Here is an 8903-nt window from a genome sequence, read left to right on the forward strand (position 1 = left end):
CCAAATCAGTTAGTTTCGTGGGATATACAAAAACACCTGTGAATAGTGTGTTTACCAGATACTAAGAATCTACAATGCTTCATTACAATGTTTAAACTGAATGATCAAAATAGAAGAGTCACTGAGTCATTAAGTCTTCTGCTATGACAGAGCCCTATAATCTCTTTTACCAAGTATGAGCTAAGGGTGATTTCTCAATTGATATTGTAATAAACACAAAGCGGATACCTTCCGCCTTACTGAGATGGGAGCAAAGCTCATGGGACATACTCTGTTTCATGAGGCTCTGGCATGCCTGCAGTATCATCAGTATCAGCAGGATTAAGGGACACTTGAATATGATTTCTGCTTCTGCACAGACAGAAAGCATTCTTAATTAAAGATTTATAGGATAATTGCATTTAATTAACACATAAGTTGAATTTCACTATTTAAAGTATTCCCTGGTTGTTTCATTTTATGCTAACATTTAGTGATTAATTGCTTCCTCTTTACATGCCAAAGAGATCCATCAAATCCCTTTATATTATTCCTTTCATCCAAGTTTCAAGATGATGTTACAAACTGAAGACCAATAAGCAAACGTGTTATGCTATTAGTTAGAGCTAAAGCAAAAGCCCCAAATCAAAACCAGCTTACATGTTAGGATCTAGAACTCTATTTCCTAGCACCTTTAAACTTTGAGAAAGTTCTGAGTTCTGGTGTTGAGGTCTATCTCTGTGTAATCTCTATTTGTACATAAAATTGAGATTAAATTACTTACCAACAGTCATATGATTTGCCAGTGGAAGTTCTTCTCTTGTGGTCTACAAAACTGAGCTTTTTTCTGACTACAGGGAACTGCAAGGACCTTTTCAACTTTCATGTTAAAAATGTGGGTTTCTCTGAATTCTAAGTTCAAACAAAGCCAAAAATTAAAAGAATTTCATTACATTTCCTGAGTCTTGTATAATGTTCACATACTCTAACAATGGGCACTATGGGAAAATAGGAATACATAAGCCAATAGATAAATAGACATGATTTTGCATAGGAGCATAAATGCATTCTGGTCTCATGTGATAAGTGCATGAACCTCACCTGAATTTAAAATGAAACATGAAACCAGGTGACAAAACAAAACAAAACAAAAAAAACTTTGCTTCATTCTAGTTCTAACCCCTCACCAATACATCCATTCTGCAAACTGTAAAAAAAGCTAAGAAAAAGCTAAGAAAAAAGTCTAACAGAACAATTTAGGCAATAAACCCTAAAAGGATGACTATCACCTTTGCTGTTTCTCTAGTGTGCTGTGCTTGTCATTCAGGAATTTGCTACAGATAAGTGATAAGTAACCAGAATACAAGTCCAATAAAACCAGTGATATTTACTCCATAATGCAGTTCTTCTTTCTATGGCACATTTTCTTTGAAGATTGATTACACTATTTATTGTGTAAGCTTGGATAATGCAAAATGATTAGATGTACAGCTATTTTTTCCCCCATCTCCCTGTCATTCTTTTAGTCAACAATGGCACAGTCCTAGTGGCTTTTCATGTACTTGTACGAAAGGTCAAGTTTAGCCATCAGCACTGAAAAACAATCTTGAAGGGTAACTTAACTGCATTATAATGAAGGCTGGGAGAATCGTAAAGCTTTCTAACTTCAGAATGACTCACAAAGTTTGCAAAGAATGTTCTACACTGGGGAAAACAGCATTTTAAGGCACAGAATTTTGTTAAGTAGATCAACTGCAATTCCCATTGGGTCTTATCCTGGCCAGTGGCAAAACATCTCTTAATTTCAGTGAATTTCAACATGCTAGTTCTTCGTGTCTCTCAGGATTAAGTCTCACTAGGCGATTGTCTAGTTAAGGATTGTGTAATGAACATCAGTGGAAACATTCTGGATATATTATATACCTCCACTCTAGTGTAACTGAAATCAGTTTTTTTGCCTTCAGTAAAGTTCAGCTTGATTGTCCATAGTATCTCAGATCATAGGAAGCCTGATTTTTTTTCAAAGTTGCTGAGGTACTCCTGCTGACTTCAGTTGGTGTTCTGGATAGCCATCACCATTGAAGAATCAGGATCTTCCTTCTTTGTACATCCTATAGCATCGTGTTTAAAAAGAGAGCTAGCTATAAATATGGAAATGTATGTGCCCTATTTAAGTACAATGGTTAAATTGTATTCAGATAGGCAAGGGCTTACACAGCTGTTAGTTGCAAAATCTTGCCGTTACCTTGGGTCTCCTACAGCCTTTGGGGAGGTAGAAATTCACTCAGAAATCACTATAACACCTATTTCAGCAAACAACCATTTCACAATAAATCCCTTTACAATTTAATGTATCTTTTACCATTTGAGCTCTGGTTGATTTTTATGGATGGTGCAGGCTCAGATCAGGCCATTGGAATAAACTGCTTTCTTTTTTGGTTCCGCATTTCAAGCTCAGACTCTGTTTATGGTATCCCTCCAGCAGCAACTGCATCTGTCTTGTCTCACAACCTGTGCAATCCCCTCTCAAAAGTCATCCTTTTCTTCTAGCAGAAGGAGAGCTAGAAGCAGAAAGAAAGGTAGACAGATAGACAGAATGGCAGCTCTGGAGATGTTTTAAATATTCATCATTGTTATACTCCTGTTGTAAACCAGCTGTTGATTTTTCAATAATCTAATCTCCTTATATAATAATACACAGTAACTGGCATAGTAGTCAATTTAAATTAGGTATTTTAGGAAACATAAATTATCTTGTTTTCTCAAATGTATCCTTTACATCTTTGATGTAAGTGGGGAATATACAATAATTAGTGAGAATGAGTCCCCTTTTTTCTGGCAGAAATGTGTGTTAAAAAAATGTGTGACCTGAATTGTGCTGTAAAGGACAAAGAAAGCTATTTCCTGGCTCTCTGGGCTTTGGTCCCCCTTAAGTCTTCCCTTTTCCAGGCTGAACAGTTCCATGTCCTTTAGCATCTCCTCATATGGCCTGTCCTCCAGACTTCTAATCATAAGTGGACTGTTTCAAGCATGGGTGACTGGTGACTCCCGAGTCTAGAGAGGGACCCACGGAAGCCTCTGGCTGTGTTGGCAATGGGGACAGAGCTGGTGAGCATCTGCAGATGCTACCTCTGGTGTCAGTGGCAGAGCTGGCAAGCATCCACAGATGCTGCTGGCAGCATCAGCAGTGGGGATGGCCCTGTTGAGGGGCATGTCAAGCACCCGCAGATGCCACAGGCGGTGTTGGCAGTAGGGATGGCCCTGTTGGGGGGTGGGGGGTGGAGGGGGGGCACATGGCCCCCCGTCCCTCCCTACCAGTTGTCTATGCTTTCAAGGTTCTCCACATCCTTGTTGAAGTGAGGCATCCAGAACTGGGTGCAGTACTCCAACTGGGGCCTCACCAATACCAAGTAGAATGGGAGGATGACATCATTAGTTTTACTTGAGATGCATTGGTTGGTGCATTTCAGTGTACTGGAAATAGCATGACTAAGCTTTGTAAAGGGAATGAAGTACGTAGAGGATTTTCAACTCCTGCATACATGTGAGCTCAGTTTTTCCAGGGGGGGCCTCTAACACACTGGAGAGATGATGAGGATGGAGGATCCATTGCTTTGTAGATCTCTCTATCTACCTACATGGAGGTGATGTAAAAAGTGGCATTTTTCAGTGTGAGGAAGTGGAGTTTTCTCCATCCCTACACATTATGCTCCCATATGAGTATTGAAGCTGACTGATATAAAAAGTAAGAAAAAAAATAAAGGTGTCACCCTAATCTCTTGCAGCAAGAAATTCTGCTTTTGGGACCTTTTAACAAGGATGATTTGTCCCAGGATACTGAAAGCTTTGTCCTGAGCTCCTTCAGCTGTATTGGCTTTCTTCACCATGGTATTCCTAATACGATTCAGGGGGAGTGAGAGAGGTAGGGACATAAATTGCACATGAACCTGTATGATCAGAAACCAGTTCAAATCTGTGACGTAATAGAAATTTAGCCACATAAACCACTTCCAAAATAGCCAAAAACCAGGTTAAGATAAACCTGGATGATATAGTATCAGACTTAACTGGTTTAGATTACATCTGTTTATTGAATTTCTGTCCTAGATGCCCTCCACATTCAAGTAAATGACAGTTACCCAGCATCCCAGGATGCTGTGTACCTCCCCTGTAAGCCTCACCTCATAGGGTGGGCAGGTTAGCCTTGGCCCAAGCTGTCTGCTCCAGCTGAGCATGGAAGCATGATCTAGTGTCCCCCAGCTTCTGGCATGGGTCACTGCAGGCATGTGACTGCATTTCCAGAATCAAAAGTGAATGCCTGTTCACTTGCTTATTGGTTTAATCTATGCAGTTTAGACTAATGTGCAAAGACTGAATCAATTCAGCTTCCGGCTTTTTGATAGTGAAGGAGTCTCTAAATCTCTGACTTAGATTGGGACCAATCTTACTGAAGGTCTTAAAGATGAGGGCAAATGCCTTAGGTGGCCTTGCAAAACACACACATCAAACAAAAAAGCAAACAAAGAAAACAAAAAACAACCAATCAAGCCAGAGAGAGCCTTAGTGTTTAGATTATGTTGATGGCTAAAGGATTAGAAAATTCCATCTCTGAGAAAAAGGAATGGAGGCATTGGTAAAAGGCACTGTACTCTGCCCTGGATCCATATATATTGTTGAAGCATGTGATCCACAATATACTTCATAATGCCTTGAAGGTTGAATGTCCTTTGGTGTTTGAGAAACCCCTGATGCACTTCAGTAAATTTTAGGAAAGACTGAGCATGGTCTACTAGTTACAGCACAAGTTATGATAGACATATAGGTTTTATTTAGAGCTTTGTCACTCTCTTGCTACACTCTGTGACCTTGAGCAAATCACTTTAACTTCTTTGTGCTCATACTTAACATCTCAAAGTACTGTGAGATCTTGGCATAAAACAAACCACAGCAAGGGCCAAGTATTATTTTTCCTTAAAAGAAATTCAAAATCTTCTTTCCAATCTGAATAATGAAGACCATTTCTGTCAGTCTATAAAGCAAGAAAAATCTTTTAAATGAACAGGTTGGTAGAAATTTATTATATTTGCTTGCTAGAGCATCAAGGGATTAAATAATTAAAAAAAAATACTGTAAACCCCCCCTCCCCCCCCGCAAAAAAAGTATCAGCCATCCCTGGATATCCTTCACTTGAAATCCAGAATATACAGGGGCTCTAAGCAGTCTGTTTATCAGGGCCCCTCAAATGAAATAATTTAGGGGAAAACAAACAGCAATTGTATGACTGTACAGAGAAATTAGCATTTTGCTCAAAAGGAATGGCAATTAGCAATGATGACAATGTGATTTATACTAATTGAGATTAAGTCAGACAAAATGGCAACATTAGTAATCATTTGAAGTACTGTATTACTCATTATATTGTGCTTTGTAAACATCTCTCTTGAAATTAAAAAGTAATTAGCGGCATTTTAGTCATTTAATTCACTATAATTAGGATTTTAGGAAAACTACAGCCCTGCTGTTAGAAGTCTTTACTGTTTTGATTTGAGAGAATGATTTTTTTTTTTTTTTTTTTTTAAACTTGGCTTTTATTGGCAGTTCTTTTTTACGTGGATCTGTAGTCCACAAAGGCAAAACAAATTCCTTTATTAAAACTTACATGTATGTATTTATGGACTATAATTGACATACCAATTAATCATAAAATGTCATGGACTGCCTGGATCAGGGAAATGGCAACAAGATCAGAGAAATTGGAATAGGATTAGGTAACATTTATGAGTCTCCATTTCAAAGTCAACCAAAACATCGAGTGAGCAGAAGTCATTACTTCTGGAAGGTGCTCAGTGGCTCATATTGAACTAATTAGTAATCTGAGTGCAGACTGTAACGGTCAAGGTCCATATCTCAAACCCCACCAGTTCAAGAGCCACCAGCATACTGAAACTGGAGTGGATCCTTCCAGAGTGTTCAATGAGTAAAGAAAAAAACCTACCACATCTGAGGTCAGGGCATGTCTGCAGAGCTAACCCTCATTATGTACCAAATATGTATCCAGTATGAAACTTTCAATGGTTCAGGAGAATAACAAGTCCTATTCAACACCCACAAAAAATTGGCTGAGGAAAGAATGAGGCACAGACAAGGAAGCATCCTTTCATTTCAAGTAGGGCTTCCTCTAGGACGGCCGTGCTCAACCTTCTGGCCCTACAAGATGGATGAGTGGTGCAAGGCTGGCCCATGTGCTAGATCCCACATACAAAGCCAGGCTGTGTGCTGAACCCAGCACAGGGTTGGTGTGCGAGTAAGATCCAACTGTGTGTAGGCCCAGCCCTACAAGTCCAAACTGACTTTGTGGGCTGGCCCAAACATGCACCAGCACAGTGTGGAGTACAGGGCAACATCATCTGGTCCATGGGCTCCCTACAGGGCTTGAAATTTGGCAGTCAGGGAGTAGCAATTAATGGTGCCATTGCTCCACTGCCACCAAGTTTCCAGACCCATAGGGAGACCCATAGGCCAAATGACATAGTTCCATGGGTTGGAGGTTGAGCACCACTGCTGAAAGACATTTTTGAAGAGAAAGCACATTCACAAAGCTTTCAGGTGATGATGAAAAGTAGAGTACTGAGATCATCATGACTTCTAGATTTCTATGAAATCTATGAATGGATGGGGTTTTTAGGTGCTGGGGGGCTTTGTGGCCCCTTGATTATGGTTCCTAGGAACTGTGTGCTCTCAGGTCCCCCTAAGATCTCCATAGCTTGAAAGTTGCACTGTCAGTTTCACTTTCTTTGCTAGACACTCTGCACTTCAGGTTCCCTGGCTCATTTGGGGTGAAGTGGCCACACAGACAACCCCCACTCCTGGCAACCCCTCCACTTCTCTCCCTCACTCCAGATGAGCCTGGCAACCTGGATTGTACGGTTTCTAGGCAAGAATAGAAATTGACAATGTGGCTTTCAAGGCAGGGGTTGTAAAGTGTCACAGATTGTTGGGGCTCCAAAGCACACAGCACCCTGGGAACCAGAAGCAGAGGGCCACATAATCCTTTAGCAGCTGGAAGGGAAAGATCCAGAAAGGGTGCAGTGACACATTTGTACCCCCCATTTCAGACCACACCATTGGAGCAGTTGTCCACAAATCAGGTAAGAATCTTTTCCCTCTCTTTCCCCCATCCTCAGTGGTACATCCATCCCACTTCAATTCTCTCTCCCCCACCACCAGTTAATTTGGGATGAAGATGGGGAGTTCCAAAACTGCTCCAGCTGGGTTCAGCCAAGAACTGTGATGGTGGTAGCAAGTGGGTTCCCCTCCATGTGCTTCCTCCTGGGCTGGCAGAGAACATCTGAGGGGGACCAGGCATAGAGGAGAAATCTGCCTACTGCTGCCACTCTTCCTAGCTGGAGAGGGCAGGAGTAGCTCCGGATACCCTCATCCTCAAATCAGCTGGGGACAGCAGGAACAGCAGCAGATGGATGGGGGAAATGCAAGGGGAGAGGAGAGGGTAGCAGGAGGAATGGGAGGGGGACAAGATTCTTACTTGATATGGAGACTTAAAGTCTGTACCTCTGGTCCTGCGGTCTGTCCACACCACAAGGTATGGAGAAGCTGGGTGTGGAAGTTTGGATAATAGAGTCCTGGCTGTATTTCAAAGAAACTCCTTGCCCTGAATGGTTTTTGTTTGTTTGTTTGTTTTTTGGGGGGCAGGAGGAGCAGTTCATTTTGGGATACTTGGAGGACTAAGCAGACATTAGGCATGGGAATATTTTGTAACCCAATGTAACATGGAGCCAGTTTACAAGGGAATGGCTCAAAACAGTGCTTGATTTTCCCAGTGTGTTTCTGAAACATTCCAGATAGTTTAAGCCAGTGTTAAGTGGCTATGTGTCTACATTCTTGGGGTTTAAAGTATATTAGGAACATCCCAACCATTATGCCATCTGTACCCTTAGAAAGCTCATTAGTCTTTTCTTTCTCAGTTGCTCCTATTTGATAAGCTAGGCAGTTGTAACAGGGGGCCTGCTGGGGTCCATCTACTGACAGCCCCACCCACCTGCTCTGGGTCAACTGCCTGCCTTATTGTTAATTAATTAAATGATCTTAATTAATTAGGCAGGAGGCTGCCCATGTCTTGCCCCGATGCCAGGGGTCTACACCACAGCCCAACCCTCACAGATGGTATTTATAAATTCCTCTTTATGTTGGGGTCTCAGCCACTGTAGGCTTACCCCTTCTCTCTCTAGCTAGGCCCGTCAGTCAAAAACCCACTAATCAGGGCTTGACTCCAAGGCTCTAGCCCTCAAAAATTCACTTGGGCTCCTGCACCCTTTCTGGTGCTGGGGTCTCCACACTGCAGCGGGTCCCCAATGAGACCTCCTTCTTCCCCTAATAGCCTCAGCCCGATCCTCCAGTTATTAATATCCAATGCAAACATAGGCTTCTATGGCCATATAATGGAAAAATGATAATAAAGACATATGAGAGGCAACACGCCTGCTTACTTTAGATCTGGCTTGTCCAACATATGGCCCGTGAGCCGCCATGCGGCTTGCCAAACTGTTTTCTAAGGCCTGAGATGCTACAATGGGAAATGAAAATAAATACTGTTTACTTTCTTTCCCACCCCTTGTCCCTCCCCTAGCCCTTCAGCAGCTTCCTAATGGCTGCTGAAGGGTTGGGGAAAGGACAAGGTTCCCACACACACCGCATCAGCTTGATGTTGCTGACACGGTGCATGTGGGAAGAGGAGTAGCTGGCAGCAAAAGCATGGGTCATCGATGCAGCGCGGGGTGGTCCCGGGAGGAACTCATACTGTCCAGCACTGTGGGTGGTGAGCGGAGCCCAGCTGGGCACATGTGGGGCAAGGGAAGCGGGGACAACCCCCCCCCCCCCACCCCTCCCCCCCACATTCCCCCCCCCAC

At 42.4% G+C, this 8903-nt stretch overlaps 1 long non-coding RNA gene across 1 annotated transcript in view; it reads right to left on the reverse strand.

Annotated features, from left to right (window-relative positions):
• Positions 1 to 874: 874 nt before the first annotated feature.
• Positions 875 to 8903, reverse strand: part of LOC102387382 — a 10696-nt gene continuing 2667 nt past the window's right edge. Inside the window, exons 2-4 of the long non-coding RNA XR_324995.2 lie at positions 2342 to 2540; positions 1903 to 2090; positions 875 to 891 (exon numbers count right to left, since the gene is read on the reverse strand). This is a non-coding gene — a long non-coding RNA (uncharacterized LOC102387382). The remainder of the gene's footprint in view (positions 892 to 1902; positions 2091 to 2341; positions 2541 to 8903) is intronic.

Source organism: Alligator sinensis, unplaced genomic scaffold (genome assembly GCF_000455745.1).
Source record: "Alligator sinensis unplaced genomic scaffold, ASM45574v1 scaffold267_2, whole genome shotgun sequence".
NCBI lineage: Eukaryota > Metazoa > Chordata > Crocodylia > Alligatoridae > Alligator > Alligator sinensis.